Source organism: Dreissena polymorpha, chromosome 7 (genome assembly GCF_020536995.1).
Source record: "Dreissena polymorpha isolate Duluth1 chromosome 7, UMN_Dpol_1.0, whole genome shotgun sequence".
NCBI classification, from domain to species: Eukaryota; Metazoa; Mollusca; class Bivalvia; order Myida; family Dreissenidae; genus Dreissena; species Dreissena polymorpha.
This window is the reverse complement of record NC_068361.1, coordinates 10,663,816-10,676,383: the sequence shown is the minus strand read 5'-3', so window position 1 is coordinate 10,676,383 and position 12,568 is coordinate 10,663,816. Positions and strand designations below refer to the sequence as shown.

General features: G+C 35.8%; 1 protein-coding gene across 1 annotated transcript in view; it reads left to right on the top strand.

The window, feature by feature from the left end:
• Positions 1–12,568, top strand: part of LOC127840048 (low-density lipoprotein receptor-related protein 4-like) — a 212,388-nt gene that overhangs the window by 40,912 nt on the left and 158,908 nt on the right. The gene's annotated exons all lie outside the window — the stretch shown is intronic.

Here is a 12,568-nt window from a genome sequence, read left to right as displayed (position 1 = left end):
GCATTCAACGTTTTGGAGATGACAGCTCAGTCTGTACCATACAGGGAGGCTCCAATGGTCTTATTGTTTACGATGTTCTCAGGTCATCTTCCGTCAATTTGAGCCGTGTTCTGTGAAAAGGGGGTTTAATGAATGCGCGTAAAGTGTCGTCCCAAATTAGCCTGTGCAGTCCGCACAGTCTTATCAGGAACGACACTTTCCGCTGTAATGGTATTTTAAGTTTCCAGGAAGTCCCTCCTTACCAAAAATTAAGTTTATGCGAAAAATGTCGTCCCTAATTAGCCTGTGCGGACTGCACAGGCTAATCTAGGATGAAACTTACCGCACATGCATTAAGCCCAGTTTTCCCAGAACAAGGCTCATAGCTTCTTTTTTCATTTGGAAAAATAAGAGTCTGCGTTGATGCGCATTTTCTATTTTTAGCACATACACATCTTTTTACTTCTCAATTTCAAGTACACACCACTTACGAATGTTATTTTAAAGTGTTGACGCCCTGTAAACGTCTTTAACAGTTTATAAAAACCTTCTCCTTTTCACGACTTAAATGTTAATACAAAAAGCAGTATCGCTCTAAACGCGCCACAAACATGACCAGATAGAACGTTTTTGCTTTTACCCAGCATAAATGCACTAGATGACCGACATCCATGCTTGAAAAGCCATCTCTTTAATCGCAGGATGTCCCACGCTTTCGCAAACATTGTACCCAGCTCGAAAGGATTGTTTACAACTTTGGTCATGAAATTAGGCGTAGTTTGGTTCAAGGTTTGCGTTTGTTAATATGTGCCGTATACCGTGACGTAAACGTGCTACTGCAGCTGAATCAAGGCGTTCGCGTCATCAAATAAACAACGAATAAATTTAACCACCCTCCAACCGATGTTTTGCTTGGTCCTCGTGAGCAAATGACACGAGTATGGGCACGATAGTATCGATTTAAAGCTGTCTTTAGTCCGATCTGAAGCCCGCTGTGAGATGTGACGATATTTGACAGGCCGCAAAGGCTTATCAGCAGCGATACCGTCCGCTTTTATGGAATTTTCCGTTTAAAGGAAGTCTCTTTCAAGCGAAAATCCAGTCTGGGCGGAAGTCGTTGTAGATTAGCATTTTCGGAGTGCACAGGCTACTCTAGACCGACACTTTACGCACATGCCATAAATCCCGTTTTCCAAGACAGCCGCTAAAATATGCCACGTGCATTAAGCCCGGTTTTCCCAGAGCGCCACTAAAATATGTCACATGCATTAATCCCGGTTTTCCCAAAGCGCCGCTGAAATGTGTAACGTGCATTAAGCCCATTTTTTCCAAAGCGCCGCTGAAATGTGTAACGTGCATAAAGCCCGGTTTTCCCAAAGCGCCGCTAAAATGTGTAACCTGCATTAAGCCCATTTTTCCCATAGCGTCGCTGAAATGTGTAACGTGCATTAAGCCCGGTTTTCCCAAAGCGCCGCTGAAATGTGTAACATGCATTAAGTCCCTTTTTTCCAGAGCGCCGCTAAATTAAAGGAAAACAACTTGTGTCTTTCACGGTCCGAAACAAATCTATGTATTGATAAAAAGTGTCATTCTCTACGTGTACTTGCGTGACTTATTACACATGAAGTAAAAATAACTCTTACTTGAATATACTGCGTCTTCGTTTATAATGAGCCTAGGATTATAATTCTTTGGTACGGCTTATCATACATAATCTCTTTTTTTAATTATACAAAATTTCGTCCCAAAAAAAAATAAACTCGTGAAGATAAGATCTTAAAAAACATCGTGCCTTTAAATGTTCTTAAGGTTCGTCTTCGATTGAAATGAGAACAGATGTTAAGTTCTTGGGTACGACTATAATACATGAGCTTATTTCGGATTTATGAGAATGAAGCCCGCATCGAAATAAAAATACCGCGTAAAAACAATACCTCAATCAATTCCCATTCTGTTAACATTTATGCATAGCGTCTAGAAAAAAGGCCTTGGCAAACAGCGTATACCCAGATGAGACGCCGCATGATGCGGCGTCTCATCAGGGTCTGCGCTGTTTACTTAAAGGAATTTCTGTAAAAAATATACTTAATAAAGAAATAAATATACTAGACATCCCTAATTTTTGGAAATGAATTGGTCCAATTTAGAAGGATGGGAGAGTGAACTACTCATAAAAGGGTTAAATAGACTTGTTCACGTATATTGGCATTACATTTTTATTTTTTATTTAATGCATATTGATTCATTTAAACCACAGGATTTAGAGTTCAATAGTTGCATAACAAAACTATAATGTAGGAAAACGAACAAGGAGAGAAGTCTACCCCACGGGGATCATATAAGTTTCATTCGGGTTAAAAGGATAGCCACTCGATCAGACGAACTTCTAAATTGTATATACGTACGTTTGTAAATTAAAGAACCGCTGCGTGTTTGTTATTGTTTATTGTTTGTTTTTGTTTTCAAGACAAGAAAAAAAAATGACAAAAGCAACAGAAATACTCCAAAGTATAATCGACTATTCAATCGTTGTACTTTTCGTAACGCTTTTACAATTTAACCCTTTCAGTGCGGGAACCGAATTTTGAAGGCCTTTGCAAACAGTTTGGATCCAGATGAGACGCCACAGAACGTGGCGTCTCATCAGGATCCAAACTGTTTGCTATCCTGATAGTATTCTTTGAAAAAAATCGAAGAAAATGCTCATTTTAGAAATTCAGCAGACGACATTTTAGCAGAAGACAAATTTCCCAGCATGCAAAGGGTTAATTACCCAATTGAAGAAATGATTTAGACAACTGTACCTGATACACAGTGTTATTTCATGTATTTCTTATTAAAATCTGTAGAGGTACGTTTGGCATTTTATTTATGACAATCTTCGAATACGTTCCTTTAAATGTACTCCATGTACATATTCGTTTGTAATGAGTTTAGATTTGCAATCTTTACTTATGACTTTTAGCGCATAAATAAAGGTGATAATAAAAGTGATACGACTGCTTCGGACTCATTTTGACCGTATCGCGTCTCTACAAACCATCTGTACAAACAAGGCCTGCGTACGCGTCTCTTTGTAGCCGATTTCGGGCCGCAGTTTTATAAACAATGAGTCAAATATAGGCGATCCTTGACGGGAATGATGCCTGTATATATGGTGATGAAATTTATTTAATAATCTAGACGTGAACTGAAAACCGAAGAAAATCTAGGGAACGCCAGGACATACAATTAGCTTAAATAATAAAGCGTTAGGAAACTTTAAGAAAATATTATTTTATAATTTAAGACAGTTACGAAGGAACTAAATTGTGTGCAAATTTAAAATTACCTAAACGGCGAATCAGTTACTCTGCAAGGACGCATATGCGCGTTTAGTGAACCTTTTGCCAAACCACGACTTGAAGACGTTTAATAAGTGTAGTCAACAGCGGACGAATATATAAACGCTTGCGCGAATAACCAGAAACAAGAAAAGGGAAGAATACAGTTTGAAATATTGTCGCCTTATTCTATGAATATGGCAAGCAGCGAGAATGCAGTTGTAAAAATTGTGCTTATAATGTCAGTTGCATATTCCGTGCTTGGGAACGCTGTGCTGACTCCCACAGCTGACACCGAAAGTGAACAAACGCGAATGCTGCAACAAAACCTGTTTAAATCGTTTGGTAAGTTTTGCCGTTTTTATTGAACTTTGATTGAATACAAGCATTCGTTCTTTTCAAAAATGTCAAATTAACCCATTTATGCCTAGTGGACTCTCCCATCCTTCTAAATTGGATCAATTTATTTCCAAAATTAGGGATGTCTAGTATATTTATTTCTATATTAAGAATATTTCTTACAAAAATTCCTTTAAGCAAACAGCGCAGACCCTGAGGAGACGACGCATCATGTGGCATCTCGTCTGGGTCTACGATGTTTGCCAATGCCTTTTGTTTCTAGACGCTACGCATAAATGGGTTAATTCTTTGCTTTTTCAAATGGTTTCAAAGGTGTGGCAATGGTTTGCATCACCGACAGTGCAATTCTGCACTGGAAAACACAAATCACGGAGATATTGATTCACACTAAGCTAGCTCAAATATTGAGCACACGAAATGGTACATTTCTTCATGACAAGAATTATGATAGGCTGTTTAAAACGAACGCCATGGGTCTTGTATTTTCCGCCGATTGTGTCGCAATGTTTAACACTTTAAGTGCGGGAACCGAATTTTGAAGGTCTTTGCAAACAGTTTGGATCCAGATGAGACGCCACAGAACGTGGCGTCGCCTCAGGATCCAAACTGTTTGCTATTTTGATAGTATTCATTAAAAAAATCGAAGAAAATGCTAATTTTAGCAATTCAGCAGACGATATTTAAGCAGACGACAAATTTCCCAGCATGCAGCAATTCACGCCTACATATTACCCTCCGCTCAAAAATAGACGAATGATGTTCATCATCGCCATATGGTCTTCATTTATTTTTTCTTTGGTTACAAACTGAAATTGTATGACACCTTAATTTTATAGCCATCGTCGTTTGAGGGATACATTTAAATCGGTGTATCTGTAATGATGTAATACAAATATTGAAGGTTCAAATTCGTAAACTTATAGAATTCCATTATACAAGAAACATTAGAGTGCAAAAGAACGCAACCAATATGTAATACCTCTTGGACCCATCCAACGTTTGTTGTTCGGATTTCGGCTTACCAACCCTATATAGTTAAAACCCTTTGCATGCTGTGAAATTTATCGTCTGCTAATATGTCGTCTGCTGAATTTCTAAAATTAACTTTTTTTTTCAAAGAATACTATAAGAATAGCAAACAGTTTGGATCCTTATGAGACGTCACGTTCTGTTGCATCTCATCTGGATCCAAACTGTTTGCAAAGGCCTTGAAAATTCGGTTCCGGCACTGAAAGAGTTAACGGAGACACCCTCGAAACATAAGACCTGTGTTTCGGCCTGATTAATAGTGTACTGATCCATTATTGCATATGTCCGTTTTCTCACGCGTTTGCACTGGATAACTTTACTGCGCATATGTTCATTTCCAAATTATTTTTTTTATCAAATTGACATGATGGTCAGTTCGACAGTAAATTGTATGCTTGGTTTCTGTGTAATCAAATCGTTTTTCAAACTCTTTTATCAAAATGTAGTTGTGGTGTATGTGTTTGTTAATTTTTGTGTATATGCATTTAAATATCTTGAAGTAAGCATTAGTGTTTGTTTTGTAATATATTTTCAAACACGTTAATATTTGAACTTGTTTTTTTAACTCTCTATGGAGCTACTATACGGGAAGACATTATTTATTGACCATCAATACTCAATAAAAAATGTGGAACCAAAAGGAATATTCACTTGGTCAATGAATGGCATTCCTTTCATTGCGCGATACATAATAATTTCTTCTCTTTTTCAGACGATGTGACCAATTTCCTTCGAGGCTGGTTTCAGCGTCTTAAATCAGACAGGACACAAAGTACGCCTGTGTCTCAAACTGACCTTTCAAAACGTTCAAAGCGTTCAGTTATCGAAATGTTGTCAGGCGTACAACCGGTAGTCAATATCGAAGCAAACCAGACTTCTTTTGAAGAGCTCGAAAAAGCGTTCCTGATTAACCGCACTATGATGTACTTAAAGCAAATTTACTTCTACACAAAGGATCAATCGACTAAAAAGGACAATGACAATTCTATCGGCGAAACGTCAAATGCGACGGTAACGTCAACCGGTTCCGTCCGCACCGATCCGCTTTTAGAACACTGGATGCAACAACTCGGGAAACTGGACGCTCATCAAATCACAAGCATTCTCAATAACGCCAGACGGTCTGCAGAACTTGGGGTCGAGCAAGCCGACGTGTCTAGCTTGTGTTGCAACATTGGTTAACCCATTTATGTCTAGTGGACTCTCCCATCCTTTTAAATTGGATCAATTTATTTCCAAAATTAGGGATGTCTAGTATATTTATTTCTATATGTAAAATATTTATTACAGAAATTCCTCTAAGCACACAGCGAAGACCCTGATGAGACGCCGCATCATGCGGCGTCTCATCTGGGTCTACGCTGTTTGCCATGACCTTTTTTCTAGACGCTAGGCATTTTGGGTTAATCCAGAACAAATTTCTGCACTTCAGCGTGTTTTCCATGAGGCCTGCTGTTTCAACGCAGGTTTATCGGCGCTGAAATGCGCGCCGATTTGCATAAAACGTGTGTTTTCATGGAGCTAAAACATGACGAAGTTTTCGTGCAAAACGTGAATATGTTCTTGATTTCAATTGTTAAACGATTCATGGATCTTAGATTTGTATGGTTTTGTGCATATGTATTTTGGATTGAAATATTTCGCAAACACATATTGATATTATTTTAAATTATTTTCAATATATTCAGGCTCAACATGTTGCTTATGTCATTACTAAATTGTTCTTAATGAAGTCTTATGTATTTCGATATGGTAAATTCCGTGCACATTAATAATTCTGAAATGTATTTTTATATACACCACACTTACAAATAAATATAAGAATTGTTCGGTGAATACGAGCGCTGATATTGTATTCTGACCAAGTAATCGAAAATATTTTTTTAATCTAGTATCTTTCCGGGCCGAAAACGCAATGTTATCGCTTCATGCTAACCCGGCTCTACACAATTTTACAATTTGTTCTCTTAATAATATAATGGAAGTTTGATTGGTCCGTTATTCATTTAGCGTTCCATTATCATTTCATTTCGATACCGTGTGCGTCTTGGATTACATTTTGTGTCGTGATTTAAAACAAAATTAAACTAATTAAATATAATAAATAAATAAATAAATAAAATAAAAATTAGATAAAATGTTTGTGTTTTGTATAACGGCTGTCTTACGTCAGAATTGCAGAAAAGAGAATGACTCGACAAAATATTAACCCATTTATGTCTAGTGGATTCTCCCATCCTTCTAAATTGGATCAATTTATTTCCAAAATTAGGTATGCCTAGAATATGTATATTTATTTCTTTATTTAGAGAACAGAAATTCCTTTAAGCAAACAGCGCAGACCCTGATGAGACGCCGAATCATGCGGCGTCTCATCTGGGTCTACGCTGTTTGCCAAGGCCTTTTTTCTAGACGTTAGGCATAAATGGGTTAATAGTTTGATGGCAGTTTTGTCAAAAGATTATTATACCTAATTTTAATATTGTCAAATTGTTAATGCTATTGTACTTTTATAATCACCACTGTTAATGGAATTACGTGCTCATTTGAATTTCATACATGTATGTTGTTGGCGTTGAAAACACCTTTTTCTTTGACAATGTCTACTTATGGACTGATTAAATCTTGCAAAATCTGTCGTGTCAGTTTTTCAAATTAAACTGATTTGAATAGCCCGAAGATGCACAGCGAAAAAGTAAAAACAGCGATAGCGTATTTGGGAGGAAGAAAAATAATTCAATTGAACTATACGTGAATATTGGCCAGAAAAGCAATGTAATTTCACTTTCATGTCATGTATTAACCCATTAATGCCTAGTGGACTCTCCCATCCTACTAAACTGGATCAATTTATTTCCAAAATTAGGGATGTCTAGTATATTTATTTCTATATATTCAGAATATTTCTTACATAAATTCCTTTAAGCAAACAGCGCAGACCCAGATGAGACGCCGCATTATGCGGCGTCTCATCTGGGTCTACGCTGTTTGCAATGTCCTTTTTTCAGGACGCTAGGCATAAATGGGTTAATATGATGATCTTTTTAAGAATTTTATTGTAATTTGAACGCTTAAAAAACCTTAATGCATTTGCGTCAAATATCGTCACATATTCGCGTGTGCAGTCTAGACGGAAAGTGCCGCTCCTGATAAGCCTGTGTGGACTACACCGGCTAATTTGGGATGATACTTTACGCACTTGCATTAAGCCCGGATTTCCAAGAGCGCGTATGTATGGTAATTCGCTAATAAGATGCGTTTAAGACGGAGAACAAACCCCACGTTCTTTGGCCAGCTTTTGAGATTTAACATTATATATAAATATATATATATATATATATATATATATATATATATATATATATATATATATATATATATATATAATTATATATATATATATATATATATATATATATATATACCAATACATAGTGCCAGTTACGCGGTCTCTGTAGTTTTCAGACTGTACTTACGAGGTCAATATAAAAAACGGGGTCTATATACAACCCCGCAATCTAGGCTCCTTTAATTACTATGAGGGGGGTGTAGGGGAGGTAATGCAATCAAATCTCACAATAAGGTCTTAAATCGAAAACCACAATCAGGTCTGAAATTGAAATTGTATATACCTCGCAAATAAGTTCGCTATATATTTCCTTGTATAAGACGTTAAATAAATGACGTATTTATATACAATAATAATAGTAGGTACCCCTATATACCTTAATTCGTGTTTATATCGGATAAAAAAGGGTATGGAGATACATGTATTTAAAGTGGGAACCCCATAACCTATTTCTAAATCAGAGACCCCGTAACTGGCCATATGTGTGAATATATATATATATATATATATATGGACTACTTTTTGCATTATTTATCACATAGTTTAAGAAAGATATTGTGTTTTTGTATAGATACAGATGTTTTTTTTCTAATTACACGATATTATTAAGTAAAAACGAAAACGAACACATGCATTAATTGTTTGAATAATTTAGCGTATGAGTGGATGCCTTTTTAAAACGTACTACCACCTGCCGTGTTATCGTCTGATAAAAATTAAGGTCGAATGATCATTCAAAAGCTGCACATTCTAACATAAACGAAGTGGCGCTAACAAAATTTAAAAATTCTTTATCGTAAATCCATTTGAAGTTATGACAATTTAACGATTTAACCGTTTAATACGTATTTGGCGTTATATAATTTTACAATTTATGCATACACATCGTCTGGGGTTGTTGTGGGTTTTTTTTCAGAAGAATTGAATTTCTCTCATTAAAGGGATCTTTTCACGCTTTGGTAAATTGACAAAATTGAAAAAAATTGTTTCAGATTCGTAAGTTTTCGTTTCAGTTATGATATTTGTGAGGAAACAGTAATACTGAACATTTACCATGCTCTAATATAGCCATTATATGCATCTTTTGACGCTTTAAAAACCTAAAAATTATAAAGCGTTGCAACGCGAAACGATTGAATAATTTGGAGAGTTCTGTTTTTGTCGTTAAATTTTGTGAAACTATGAAGATTGCTTATATAATGTATAAAATACGTCATTAAAGTGTACTCGGCGGAATAGCTCAGTAGGCTAAAGCGTTTTTACTTCAGGACTCTGGCAGGACTCCAGGGGTCACTGGTTCGAACCCTGCTCCGGGCAATGTTCTTTTCCTTTTTTTATTTTTTTTCTTGATTTTTTACTGGAGCTTTTACGATCCAATGTTTACATTTATCAATATAAAGCATTTAATGAATAAGTTAAAAAAAATGCCAAAATCTGTGAAAAGGCCCCTTTAATACATAATGCAAATCATCCAAAATGAGCTACAACCGGTAAGAATTGTTGCTTTGCTCATATCCAGAATCTTCAAACGCAGAAATTACCCTTACTGGCGCGTTTTTAGCTGATAAATTAAACTATATATCATCAAAACCCGCGTTGTTCGCATGGTCATTAAACACGAAAAAACAAGTTACGAACCTCAGCCATCAAAGTTAAATATAATTCTTAGGTTAATTGCTGAAAAGTTTGTAAATCCCCGAGGGAAAAAAACAACAAAGATCGCGTATATGTCGTTCTTCGGTAAAATAACAACTTTGTTCTTTTGTTTCATGACTGTTAAACAAATAGCATTAAAGTTTCGCAGTAACACTGCCCGAAAGCAACGCAAAACAAATGTCGATGTCCGCAGCAGTATGATTCTCATTTCAAACTCCAAAATGATTTTGTACAAAAATGGTGGTCGCATCGTGTCCGTTCGCCTCATATCCCGTTCGCCTTAGTTCCGTTCGCCCAAATTTTGACTATGAGATTAAGGGGTTAAATTAGAAAGCAAAAGTCTGTGTATTGTAATACATGTACACTGGTTAGAAATTGTCGCAATAATGAAATTTGAAGTATGAATTCCATGTCATATGTTGGTATTGTTCACAGTTTAAAGTAACATACATACTCAAACTCAACGAATACTTAGCAAAATATTTCGTAAAATAAAAATAATCCATAAAAAAAAATCAGTGTTCCTTATGACAATAGCCAAAATTTCAATGTGGTATGGTAATATAGATAAACGAGATACAAAATGCTCGTTTTTATTTTTTCTGCGACAATATATTCCATGTTAATTTCCCGCCATTACATCGGAACATTTTCGAGCTGTCTTCGGGCAGCGACGGAAGAGCAACGTATTCATAAGAAAACAATCTCGCGTTCGCTCGTAAATGTTCGGATAGAGTAGCCGGAAATTCACATATTGAGACACACAAAAATAAAAACGAGCATTTTGTATCGCGTTACCCGACCACATCTAGCGTTGAAATGTTGGATATTGCTATAAGGAATAATGTTGTTTTATGTGTAAATAACAAGACCACAATTTCAACGCCCGTATTTAAACAAATTACGATAAAATATATTGAACCTACCCTTGTATCGTTTAGCAAACAGCTATGTACTTTTCAGCTTGCGTGTTTTAAATACCAAAACTTAATTGATTATAACAAAAATGTACTTCCAGAGGTTGTTTTACAAGATATTTCATTGGTCAACAAGTATGAAGCGATGTGCTTTACTAATTGTATTGTTATTTGCTTTCCCACTAACATTTGTACTGCCCTTTCTACATTGTCGGCCAGCTTGGAAAAATGACATATTAGTAAATAACAAATGGCAACAGACACATGCGTTTTCGTGTGTAAAATGCAATAATCAATTGTTAGGTGCCGGTATTTTGCAAGAATATGACCGAATGCATGTTTGAAAGTAGTTCATCTGTTTAGTCTACAACTTTCGCTGTTTTGTTTCATTTATCGACATGAATTTTTATTTTTGCTTTGAATCAATATCACGTCTCGGCGGGTAAAATAATAATTTAATTACTGTTATTTGTAAATCAATTTGTCAAAATTTAGAGCGGCGTGAAGACAATTGATTGAGCCAAATATTGTTCTTTGTTTCCTTTAACATCTCCAAAACATGACATAGGTAGGTCGACTAAACAACTTTTATTCCATTAGCTTTTTTACGAAAGAAGATTCGTTGCCCACTTTAACCCATTCATGACTAGCGTCCTGAAAAAAGGACATTGCAAACCCAGATGAGACGCCGCATGATGCGGCGTCTCATCTGGGTCTACGCTGTTTGCTTAAAGGAATTTCTGTAAGAATTGTTCTAAATAAAGAAATAAATATACAAGACATCCCTAATTTTGGAAATAAATTGATCCAACTTAGAAGGATGGGAGAGTCCACTAGGCATAAATGGGTTAATACGAATATCAAGGATATGCGAACATCTGCTTAATATGCATCATGCTATTGTTTTGCTAGTTAGATCTAGTTACTTTGAACTTAATTTAGCGAATACTATCGAGTGTATCTAACATGATCGAAAACTCAATAGTCAATTTGGGGAATTTTATCGTTTGTATCAACAATATGAAAAAACTGCAATATATAACAAAGGCATTAAAGCGGATATGCACGATTTTGTCAAATATTTATGAATTTATATAAAATGTGTAAAAAAAAACTTATTATGCATATATTTCAATAAAAATTAAAAGAAAAGTTAAGAAGGACATGTGTCGAAAAATGCGAAGTAAGCCAGATATTTAATTCTGCAATCGAAAATGGCTGTACAGTCGAATTCGCCAGCATGTAAATCATGCATGTACGATTTGTATCTAAATTTAGTTTTACAGATCATTTTAATTTCCTGCAACGATATCTATTCATACGACACACGATCACTAGCTCCGATCCTAATAAAAAGACGAATGCTTCGGTTATTGTAGGAAAATATGTACAGGATATCTTCGTCGCAATCGGCTCGGGGCGCTAATTGGTCTTTGCTGCATTTTTTGAACTGCGTCTTCAATTTATAATTTTTCTTGCCTACTTTGTGTTTTTCTTACATATTTTTATTAATATATTACAATTTAACAAGTATAAAAATCGTGCATACCCGCTTTAAACGGCCAATAATCACGGGCGCCATCTCTTTTTTGTGATGCATTAATACATGAGCCAATGTTACATCCGAGGTGGCGCTCAGGACCAGATGTTTTGAAGTTTCACGGATAGTTCTACAGGATGTGTAAGTTTTATGGATTTTGTTCAACTTATTTCGCATTATTTTAAAATCGACCATTAGGGTCGGTACAAAAAATTAAGGTAGGTCGAGTTGAGTTGAAAATATCAAACAACGTGTTGACTTGACTTGTGCCAACACCCTTGTTGTTGTTGTTGTTAATGTTGTTTTGTTGTTGATGATAATGATGACTGTTTTTTTCGGGGTCGGGAACAAATAAAGAAGTGCAACGCTTAGCCGTTATTCTAAGAACATGTTTAACTTAAATATAAATTAAATA